This window comes from Elephas maximus, chromosome 7, assembly GCF_024166365.1.
Source record: "Elephas maximus indicus isolate mEleMax1 chromosome 7, mEleMax1 primary haplotype, whole genome shotgun sequence".
Classification (NCBI taxonomy): Eukaryota; Metazoa; Chordata; class Mammalia; order Proboscidea; family Elephantidae; genus Elephas; species Elephas maximus.
Genome location: NC_064825.1, coordinates 117,068,939 through 117,080,891, shown reverse-complemented (window position 1 = coordinate 117,080,891; position 11,953 = coordinate 117,068,939). Strand labels below are relative to the sequence as shown.

Here is an 11,953-nt window from a genome sequence, read left to right as displayed (position 1 = left end):
ATTCTGGCATTTTCTAGAACATGGCAATTGTGTTGTAACCTCAATGTCTGTGCATCTACTATTTCCTCTTCCTGGAACACTTCTCCACCATAGTCACAAGGGCTTCTCACTATCTAATAGTATTGTTATATGCTTGTTTATTTATTACGAATCTTTCCACTAGAATAGAAATTCTATAAGAGGAGAAAAATTTGTTGGATTCATCGTTGTATTCTTAGGACCTAGAACACTATCTTGCACAAATTAAATACATATTACAATTTTTTGAAAAGATGTGATATATAAATTTATCTGTAGACTCTGGTCATTTTGTTGAACTGGATACTCTCCTGTGTTTTGCAATTTTGTTGGATTAAGAAATAATAAAGCTTAATCAACGGTCAGTGTTGTCTAGTAGATTTGATATTTTATATTGATATTGTAAATATCATTCGTTGTGATTTTAAGAATTACTTTGTATAGATGAAGCTTGATGTTTAATTTTACCATCCGAAACCATACCACATTATTATCATTATTAAGATTTTTATTGCAGTAGTTTTTTAGTAATGACAATCATTTAATAAGTTTATCAAATATACAAGCAGTATGCTAATCGTTTTACATAAATTATCAATCTTTATTTTCTATTAATAATGTTTGTGTGTTGTTAGATATTGTTGAGTTGATTCCAACTCATAGCCACCTCGAGACACTGAGTAAAACCGCCCCATAAGGTTTTCTAGGCTGTAATCTTTACAGAATAAGATTGCCAGGTCTTTCTCCTGCAGAGACTCTGGATGAGTTGAATTGCCAACTTTTCAGTTAGCAGCCTAGCACCTAACCATTGCACCACCAAGTCTTTTTAACTTTTAAGTAGTTATCATTATTACCTCTGTTTTATAGGTAAAGTCTTCAAAATATGAAGTATTCTTTTCATCAAAATGCTAAAATTGTCAAAAATCTTGTAACAGTATGGTATATGAGTGAAAGTAATACAGATTTGGGTTTTTTAAAAAATAGATTTAACTTCTGTAACAATCAAACAAAAAGTAAGCAATCAAACAGAGATACTTATTGTTATATTTGTGGCAAGGTATTCTTTGCATGCCATCTCCTCTGAGAAGATTCCACAGGGACGCTATTAATAATATCACAGTCCCTCCTGAATTTGACATGGGATTGTTAGGTGAGAACTTTGGGACTAAGCCTATCCGAACAAGGTAAATACATTATTCAGTTTAGAGATTTCTTCATACTGAAAAACTAATTTATAATAATGGTAATAGATATGGAATCCCTGATATCCCAACTCTGCCAGTGAATTCAATGTCATCTCAATAACTTAAGAAATCTCCCACACATAATAACTGTCACAATCTAATTTTCCCCTAGGAAAATTATTAAAGATAAAATGTACTCTCTTAAAATTATTAGAACAATCATTTATCCAACAAACATAAGCTGTCTAGGTCTCAAATTTTGCCATATGTCAGCATTTCCTTTGTGAGTGTCGGATTTAGGATTGACTGGCAATGCTTCTCATGCCCTGACGCACCTTGCATTCTCATGAGTGACACTGTAGTCGGTAAAATTGCCTCAGTTTGAAATGTTAGTAGGTCTTATTTTTTCTTTTTTAAGGATGGGAGAGGCTGGGTCATATGTCAATGACAGTATTGGTAAGAAAGAGTACATTGGCAAAGCAGAATTTCTGGATGCTCCTTAGGAAGTTAAAGTCAGAGAATTACTAAACTAGGTGGTATTATAGAATATTTTGGGTTTCACAGTCCCAAGATGGTATTTTGAGCTGTATTTGAATTACGTGGAGGTTACTATAGACTGGCAATTCTCAAACTATTTGCCATCAAGTTGACCAGATCAGTAATTAGATTGTAGGGAAGAGAGCTGGGCTTTTCACTGTCAGAAAAAGATGTTGAAGATAAGCAACGGAGAAAACTAGAATAAACACTGTGATGCTGGGTTAAAGTTGGAGATAACGATATGCACTCAAATTCATGACATAGAAAAACAGATACAGAAATACAGAATTGTGTATTTAAATATCTTAGTATACATACAATAATTCTTGGTTATGTTGGCTGAAAGGAGTTAGAAATGTTGGCATTTCAATATCAATAAACACATCTAACATCCAGATTTTAGTTTCTAAATACTATTTTTCAATAAAAGGAGCCAAGGCTTTTTGAAGAATTAAGTGGTTAAGCACTCAACTACTAGCTGAAAGGCTGGTGGTTCAGACCCACCCAGAGGTGCCCTGGAAGATAGTCCTGGAGCTCTGCTTCTGAAAGGGCACAGGCTTGAAAACCCTGTGACAGCAGCTCTACTCCACACACGAGGGGTAGACATGAGTCAGAGCTGACTTGGAAACTAACACCAACAACACGTGGGCATGGCAGAGGAACCAACCCGAAAAGATTTGCAGGGTCATCTACCTGGCCTCATGCTGTGGTATATCATGAGAACTGCCCGAATTCTCCATTATTTGCATCTAAAAAAAAAAAAGAAGAAGAAGAAGAGTAACTTTGTGCCCTCCCATTCTACTTTTTGGAGACATTTCATTGAAATAATCAAAGTCAGACACATTTGGTCAATGAGTCGGAAAAGTTTTTCTCATGAATGAATTTATACTCAGGAAGGATACAACCCATTTGCAGAAGAACCGTTAATGAAGTTTGAGCATAAATCCTACCAATATATACTTTTTCTATTTTAATATTTGTTTGAAATTCACAAATTATTAGTTTGAGTAGATAGCTTTCTACATGTTCCGCATTTTCACTTTTTGTATATATATTTTTAATAACATGCTTTTAAAGATTTTTTCCTGTTAAACAAATGCTTTTATACTCACTTTCTGTCTTGGTTGTTGTGACATCAGACTTTGTGCTGATATTGTTTTCTCCTTTATACTGTTGAGTACCCATAGATGGAATACACTTCCTGAGGTATTTCCATTGAGCAAGAGTTTGACCCCGCATTTGCATTTTGGATTTGAGATCCGAAAGGAATCTATTCTCTTGAAAAGAATAGCTGCAGCACAATGAATGTGTCAGGCTGACAAGACAAGCAATTATGAATTCAATAACATTAATATTAAGTTTTTGATGAATAGAACCTACATGCTACAGGAGAAAACAGAGAACCACTAAAATGGAGCAGGACCAGGCAGTGTTTCCTTCTGTTGTGCATGGGGTCACTATGAGTCGGAACCGACCAGACGGCGCCTAACGACTACAAACAGAAGATACTATACATCTAACATAAATCAGGAAATATATATCCTTTTTGTGGGATATAGTGTCATCACCTTTTTAAAATCCAAAACCAGGGGTGTAAGGGCTCTAAACTTCTGAACTTTTTTTTTTTTTTTTATGCCGAGGTCTGCCAGTTCTTAGTTATGTAATTATCAGGCCATTTGAGAGATGAGGGAATTGCTGTAATTCTTTTTTTTTTTTTTTTTCTTTTTTAGTGTGCTTTACCTGAAAGTTTGCAAACCAAGTCAGTCTCTCATATAAAAATTTACATACACCTTGCGATATACTCCCAGTTGCTCTCCCTCTAAAGAAAAAGCACACTCCTTCCCTCCACTCTCTGTTTTCGTGTCTATTTGGCCAGCTTCTCACCCCCTCTGCCCTCTCTTCTCCAAACAGGAGCTGCCCACATGGTCTTATGCATCTACTTGATCCAAGATGCTCACTCTTCACCAGTATCATTTTCTCTCCCATAGTCCAGTCTAATCCCTATCTGGGGTGTTGGCTTTGGGAATGGTTCCTGTCTTGGACTAACTGAAGGTCTAGGGACCATGACCTCTGGGGCCCCTCTAGTCTCAGTCAGACCATTAAGTCTGGTCTTTTTACAAGAATTTGGGGTCTGCATCCCACTGCTCTCCTGCTCCCTCAGGGCTTCTCTATTGTGTTCCCAGTCAGGGCAGTCATTGTTTATAGCCGTGAACCATCTAGTTCTGGTCTCAGGCTGATGTAGTTCTCTGGTTTATGTGGCAATTTCTGTCTCTTGGGCTCACAATTACTTTGTGCCTTTGGTGTTATTCATTCTCCTTTGCTCCAGATGGGTTGAGACTAGTTGATGCATCTAATATGGCCACTTGCTAGCATTTAAGAACTCAGACACCACCCTCCAAAGTGGGTTGCAGAATGTTTTCTTAATAGATTTTATTATGCCAGTTGACTTATATGTACCCTGAAACCATGGTCCCTAAACCCCCTCCCTCCCCTGCTAAGCTGGCCTCTGAAGCATTCACGTTATTCAGGAAACTTCTTTACTTTTGGTTTAGTCCAGGTGTGCTGACCTCTCCTATATTGTGTGTTATCTTTCCCTTCACCTAAAATAGTTCTTATCTACTGTCTAATTAGTGAAAACTCCTCTCCCTTCCTCCCTCCCCACTGTCGTAACCCTCAAAGAATATTTTCTTCTCTGTTTAAACTATTTTTTGACTTCTTATAATAGTGGTCTCATACAATATTTGTCCTTTGCAACTGACTAATTTCACTCAGCATAATGCCTTTCAGATTCTTCCATGTTATGAAATGTTTCACGAATTCATCATTGTTCTTTATCGATGCACAGTATTCCATTGTGTGAATATACCATAATTTATTTATCCATTCATCCATTGATGGGCACCTTGGTTGCTTCCATCCTTTTGCTATTGTAAACAATGCTGCAATGAACATGAGTGTGCATATATCTATTTGTGTAAAGGCTCTTATTTCTCTAGGATGTATTCCAAGGAGAAGGATTGCTGGGTCATATGGTACTTCTATTTCTAGCTTTTTAAGGAAGGGCCAAATTAATTTCCAAAGTGGTTGTGTACCATTTTGTATTTTCACCAGCAGTGTATAAATGTTCCAGTCTCTCCACAACTTCTCCAACATTTATTGTGTTTTTTGGATTAATGCCAGCCTTGTTGGAGTGAGATGGAATCTCATTGTAGTTTTGATTTGCATTTCTCTAATGGCTAAAGATTGTGAGCATTTCCTCATGTATCTGTTAGCTACCCGAATGTCTTCTTTTTTTTATCAGTGCAAATTTTTTTTTATTTTTCCTTTGTCACCCCTCCCCCCTTTACAATATCTGAAATGTTACTTCATCCACAGTATTTTGTTTTACCATCTGTTATCAGTTATGTAAAATCTGAGGGAAAAAAGTAATTAACTTAAAATCTCAGCCCCCCGCCCACTGCTACAGCAAGTTTAGTGTAAGTCTACGCATTCACTTACTTTAGCTGGTTCTGATAATACTGAGGCGTATTTTCTTATTTGAGCATCAACGCCTAAGGACTTGGCTAATTGTACAGCATTTGAATCATCACTGATAAGTGTCCCAAGAGGCACAAGAAGTCTAAATGTGGCTTCCAGGTCGTGTCCAACTTCCAAGACCGTGCTAATTACTGACAAGCATGGAGCTTTCCCTTCAATGTTATGGTCTTTATGTAAACAAACAGAGTAGTTCAGGGTCAGTGTGGCCAGAGCAGTGTGAATGTTCTTATTGCTCCCTGATTTCAGTTCTATTGCCTGGGACATCAGTGATTCCCTCTGCAACATCATCAGCTTTTGTCCTGCCTGGCCAACGAGACAATTGCAAAAAGTCCTGAGGGCAAGCAGCTGGTTTGCTGGCTTTCCTTTGGGGTTCAGAAGATTGAGAAGATGACTGATGAACAGGGCTCCTTCCTTTTCATTGCAGAAGTTCTCATTCACGCTGGGATGTTTAATGGACAAACGAAGAATATCAAGGGCAGGAAAGACAACATCTTCAGGCCAGTTAGTAGCTTTCCACAAAATCTGAAGTTGCTGGGCTGCAGGTTTCTCTGAAGAATTATTACATATTAGAGACATTCAAGAAGTATCAAGTCATCCTCAGTTAACTTCTCTTCAGGTGCAGTTCCATTAAGTTCCTTCAGTTTACCTAATATTTGTGTAGGGTTAGCTTGGTCAAAAGTCACAGCCTCTTTTTTGGGGAAGTAAATATTCACTATTTTAGATGTAGCTGATCAGTACGCACTATTCCTTGTAAATGGATAAACTCCAGCCACAGGAGTTCCCATACTTGTAAAACCTGGTACATTACGACCAGCACCTGTGAAAGGTTCTGCTGCAGGCAGAGCATTAGAAGGCCCCAATGAAGAGCCCGGAACATACCGACCACCACCTGTGAACGGATCTGAAAAACTGGTGTTTCCAAGGCCTAACACTTGACCTTTTGTGTTATCAATAATAAACTTAGCCACTTGTATCCAAAAACATGGGATTCAAATCATTCTTTTGCAAGAAGTTGTATGCAGCTAACCAGGGATCATCACTGGTATTATATGGCAACTCATATGATGGTCCACCTTCATTGACATCAATTGAGAAAACATAATCAAATTCTTTTCCTTCATATAAAACTTTTCCAGATGTTTGCTGATTAGCACCAGATGAGCCAACAACATCACCAATTTTCATCCACCTTCCTTCACTAACACTCCACTGATAGGCTTCGACTTTCTCTCCATCTCTGATTAGACAAGTCTGTCCATCTCTAGTACCAGGTTCATTCAGATGTTCCCTCCCAGGGAGCTGCTCAGCATTAATGTCCCCTAGGTCACCAGTTTTGGAATCAATGGTTGCCTGAGAGAGTTCTTTTTCAAAAGCCTTGATTTCCTCAGCACTTGCTGTCCGATCCTCTGATTCTGTAAAAACTCAAATGATACCATCACTCGCACCAACCACAATATCACCATCGCCTAGCACACAGCAGCACCATATAGACTGAGCCAGAAGCCGGATTGTTTGAGCACATTCCCCATGTTTCCAGATTCTTAGAGATCTGTCTTCTACTGTTGTCACAAAATCTTTACAATTGGGAAAGACAGATTTGCTATAAATATAGTTGGTATGGTCATAATATACTTCAAGACACTTGCCAGTGATTTGCTACCTTCTAATACCAGCATCATTTGCACAGGAAAGAAATTCTGTTTCACTTAAAACTGCCAAACCTCTTACACAGTCTTCATGCCCCATGAAATTCCTCTCACGTCTTCCAGCCTTCCACAGTTTAATTGTCTTGTCTGCTGATCCAGTCAACATCAATCCCTGTACAGGTAATATCTTTACTGCCCATACTGCAGCTGTACGACCCTGCAAGGTCATCATGCATTTGTCATTCAGCCAGATTTTAGCAGTGGTGTCCCATGACCCACTAAGTAATGTCCCAAATTTTCCAGAAGAAAGACTACAAACAGTGTTTTTGTGACCTTTTAGTATATAAAGTGGTGCTGGACTGTCCAGTGAGAAAACGCAGATATTGTGGTCATTTCCTCCAGTGGCGATTAGTCCACGAGGGTAGATGTCACTTGATGGTATGATGCATACACAAGATACAAAATTGGATTGGCCACTTATACAGTGCATTTCTGTAAAGCCCCTGTTAGGGCTGTCTGGGGCCCAGAGGCGAGTGGTGCGGTCTCGGGACACGGACACAAAAGCCCCCGGCGGATAGAGACAGCTCACTAGGCCCGGTAGGTCCAGCTCGTGGCCCGGGAGCGAGCAGCTCAGCCGGTACTTGGCGGCGCCGCTTGCCATGGCCCGCGTCAGTCCGGCGCTGCGGGACCCGGACACCGCGCGAGGTCTGTCCGCAGGGGACGGGAGGCGTTCGCCAGGCCGCGGTACTGACGGGATCTGCAGGTGAAGGGCGCCGGGAGATCGGAAGAACCCGAAACCGGTGCGGAAGGGTGGCCGGGAAGGGGCGCGCCAAGCGGGCCGAGTGCTGAATGTCTTCTTTAGTGACTGTCTGTTCATATCTTTTCCCCATTTTTTATTTGGGTTATTTTGGCGAAGTCTTTGGATGAGCATAGGTGTTTGATTTTTAGAAGCTCCCAGTTATCTAGTTTCTCTTCCGCAATGTTAGTAATGTTTTGTATAATGCTTATGCCATGTTTTAGGGCTCCTAGTATTGTCCCTATTTTTGCTTCTGCGATCTTTATTGTTTTAGATTTTATATTTAGGTCTTTGATCCATTTTGAGTTAGTTTTTGTGCATGGTGTGAGGTATGGCTCTTGTTTCATTATTTTTGCAGATGGATATCCAGTTATGCCAGCACCATTTGTGAAGAGACTGTCTTTTCCCTATTTAATTGAATTTGGGCCTTTGTCAAATATCAGCTACTCATACGTGGATACATTTATGTCTGGATTCTCACTTCTGTTCCATTGGTCTGTGTTTTCGTTGTTGTGCCAGTACCAGGTTGTTTTGACTACTATGGCAGTATAATAGATTCTAAAATCAGGTAGGGTGAGGCCTCCCACTTTGTTCTTCTTTTTCAGTAATGCTTTACTTATCCGGAGCCTCTTTCACTTCCATATGAAGCTGGTGATTTGTTTCTCCATCTCATTAAAGAATGGCGTTGGAATTTGTATTGGAATTGCATTGTATGTGTAGATGGATTTTGGTAGAATAGACATTTTTACAATGTTAAGTCTTCCTATCCATGAACAAGGTTTGTTTTTCCATGTATGTAGGTCTCTTTTCATTTCTTTCAGTAGTGTTGTGTAATTTTCTTTGTATAAGTCTTTTACATCTCTAGTAAGATTTATTCGTAAGTATTTTATCTTCTTGGGGGCTATTGTAAATGGTATTGATTTGTTCATTTCCTCTTCGATGTTCTTTTTGTCGGTGTAGAGGAATCCAGCTGATTTTTGTATGTTTATCTTGTATCCTGATACTCTGCTGAGCTCTTCTATTCGTTTCAGTAGTTATCTTCAGGTTTCTTTAGGGCTTTCTCTCTGTAAGATCATGTCATCTGCAAATAGAGATACTTTCACTTCTTCCTTGCCAATCTGGATGCTCTTTATTTCTTTATCTAGCCTAATTACTCTGACTAGGACCTCCAGCACAATGTTGAATAAGAGTGGTGATAAAGTTGTCTGGTTTCCAATCTCAGGGGGGATGCTTTCAGACTCTCTCCATTTAGGATGATGTTGGCTGTTGGCTTTGTATAATGCCCTTTATTATGTTGAGGAATTTTCCTTCTATTCCTATTTTCCTGAGAGTTTTCGTCATGAATGGGTGTTGGGCTTTTTCAAATGCCTTTTCTGCATCAATGGATGTGGTTCTTGTCTTTTGTTTGATTTATATGATGGATTACATTAATCGTTCTTGTAATGTTGAGCCATCCTTGCATACCTGGTATAAAACTCAGTCATGGTGAATTATTTTTTTGATATGTTGTTGAATTCTATTGGCTGGAATTTTGTTGAGGATTTTTGTGTCTAAATTCATTAGGGATATTGGTCTGTGATTTTCTTTTTTTGTGGTGTCTTTGCCTGGTTTTCGTATCAGGGTTATGGTGGCTTCATAGAATGAGTTTGGGAGTATTCCGTCCTTTTCTATGCTCTGAAATACCTTTAGTAGTAGTGGTGTTAGAAAGTTTGGTAGAACTCTGCAGTAAAGCTGTCCAGACCAGGGTTCTTTTTTGTTGGGAGTTTTTTGATCACCTTTTCAATCTCTTCTTTTGTTTTGGGCTTATTTAGTTGTTCTAACTCTGCTTGCGTTAGTTTTGGTAAGTAGCGTGTTTTTAGAATTTCATCCATTTCTTCTAGATTTTCAAATTTGTTAGAGTACAATTTTCGTAGTAATCCAATATGATTCTTTTAATTTCATTTGGGTCTGTTGTAATATCACCCACATCATTTCTTATTCACGTTATTTGCTTCCTCTCCTGTTTTCCTTTTGTCATTTTGAATAATGGTTTATCAATTTTGTTAATTTTTTCAAAGAACCAGCTTTTGGTCTCATTAACTCTTTCAATTTTTTTTTTCTGATTATTTCATGTAATTCTGCTCTAATTTTTATTGTTTTCTGCTGCTGCCTGAGGATTTCTTTTGTTGCTCCCTTTCTATTTGTTCAAGTTGTAGGGGTAATTCTTTGATTTTGGCCCTTTCTTCTTTTTGTCTGTGTCCATTTTTTGGTATAAATTGACCCATGAGCACTGCTTTCGCTGTGTCCCAAAGGTTCTGATAGTAAGTGTTTTCATTCTCATTGGATTCTATGAATTTCTTTATTACATCCTTTATGTCATCTATAACCTGGTCTTTTTTTGAGCAGGGAGTTGTTCAGTTTCCAAGTGTTTGATTTCTTTTCCCTGCTTTTTCTGTTATTGATTTCTATATTTATGGCCTTATGGTTAGGGAAGATGCTTTGTAATATTTTGATGTTTTGGATTCTGCTAAGGCTTGATTTATGACCTCATATGTGGTCTATTCTAGAGAATGTTCCATGTTCACTAGAAAAGAAAGTACACTGGCCTGCTCTTGGGTATAGTGTTCTGTGTATGTCTGTGAGGTCAAGTTGGTTTACTGTGGCATTTAGATCTTCCGTGTCTTTATTGAGCTTCTTGCTGGATGTTCTCTCCTTCCCTGAAAGTGGTGTGTTGAAGTGTCCTACTGTTATTGTGGAGCTGTCTATTTCACTTTTCAATGCTGTTAGAGTTTGTCTTAGGTACTTTGCAGCCCTATTGTTGGGTGCATAAATATTTAATATGGTTACAGCCTCCTAGTGTATTGTCCCTTTAATGATTATATAGTGTCCTTCCTTTTCCTTTGTGGTAGATTTAACTTTAAAGTCTGGTTTTCAGAAATTAATATTGCCACTCCTGCTCTTTTTTGGTTGTTGTCTGCTTGATGTATGTTTTTGTTTTTCCATCCTTTGAGTTTTTGTTTGTGTCTCTAAGATGTGTCTCTTGTAGGCGGCATATAGACGGATCATGTTTTTTTAATCCATTCGGCCACTCTCTGTCTATTGGTGCATTTAGTCCATTTACATTTGTGGTAATTATGAGTTTAAAAAAAAAAATTTTTTATGAGTTTAGTGCTGTCATTTTGATGTCTTTTTGTGTGTATTGTTGACAGTTTCTTTTTCCCACTTAATTTTTTGTGCCATTAGTTTATATATTCCCTTTTCCTCTTATGCATTGCAGTTCATTTTGTTTCTGCTGAGTCTCTATTTTTTTCTTGTATTTTTATTTTGATGAGTAGGATTGTTAGTCTCCTTTGTGGTTAACTTAATATTTATCCCTATTTTTCTAAGTTTAAAACTAACTTTAATTTCTTTATATGGCCTTGTCTTCCTCTACATATGAAGACCTGTGACTACATTTCTTAGGCCCTCTTTTTTTGTTTTAAGGTTGTATTCTTTTACATAATATCATTGCTGGTTCCTTGTTTTGAGTGTTTTGTTGTCTTGATTTACTTTTGTGATTTCCATATCAGGGTTGACTTCTGATTCCTCTGTCCAGTGTTCTAGTCCTGGGTTGATGTCCAATGCTCTGATTTTCTAACCAGAGAACTCTTTTTAGTATTTCTTCTAGTTTTGGTGTGTTTTCTACAAATTCCCTAAACTTCTGTTTATCTGAAAATCTCCTAATTTCACCTTCATTTTTAAGAGACAATTTTACTGGATATATGATTCTTTGCTAGCAATTTTTTTCCTTCAGTGCTCTATATAAGTCATCCCACTGCCTTCTTGCCTGCATGGTTTCTGCTGAGTAGTCCAAGCTTATTGATTCTCCTCTGTAGGTAACTTTTCATTTATCTCTAGCTGCTTTTAAAATTCTCTCTTGATCTTTGGTTTTGGCAAGTTCGATTATAATATGTTTTAGTGACTTTCTTTTAAGATCTACATTATGTGGAATTTGATGAGCATATTGGGTAGATATTTTCTCATCTTTCACAATATCAGGGGTGTTTTCTGCCAACAAATCTTCAACAATTCTCTCTGTTACCCCTCCCAGTTGTGGTACTCCAATTACTCAGAGGTTATTGAGAGAATTGCTGTAATTCTTAAGTCCCTTCTTTCGATGTGTGAAATTTCATTATAAGTTAAAATCACAAAAAATCCAGAAATACATTTTATTATATCATAAACAGTTATTTAATGATCTACTAGTTGCATTAATT

The 11,953-nt window shown here is 37.9% G+C and overlaps 1 pseudogene; it reads right to left on the bottom strand.

The window, feature by feature from the left end:
* Positions 1-5,199: 5,199 nt before the first annotated feature.
* LOC126079041 (phospholipase A-2-activating protein-like) lies at positions 5,200-7,583 on the bottom strand (annotated as a pseudogene).
* Positions 7,584-11,953: the final 4,370 nt, after the last annotated feature.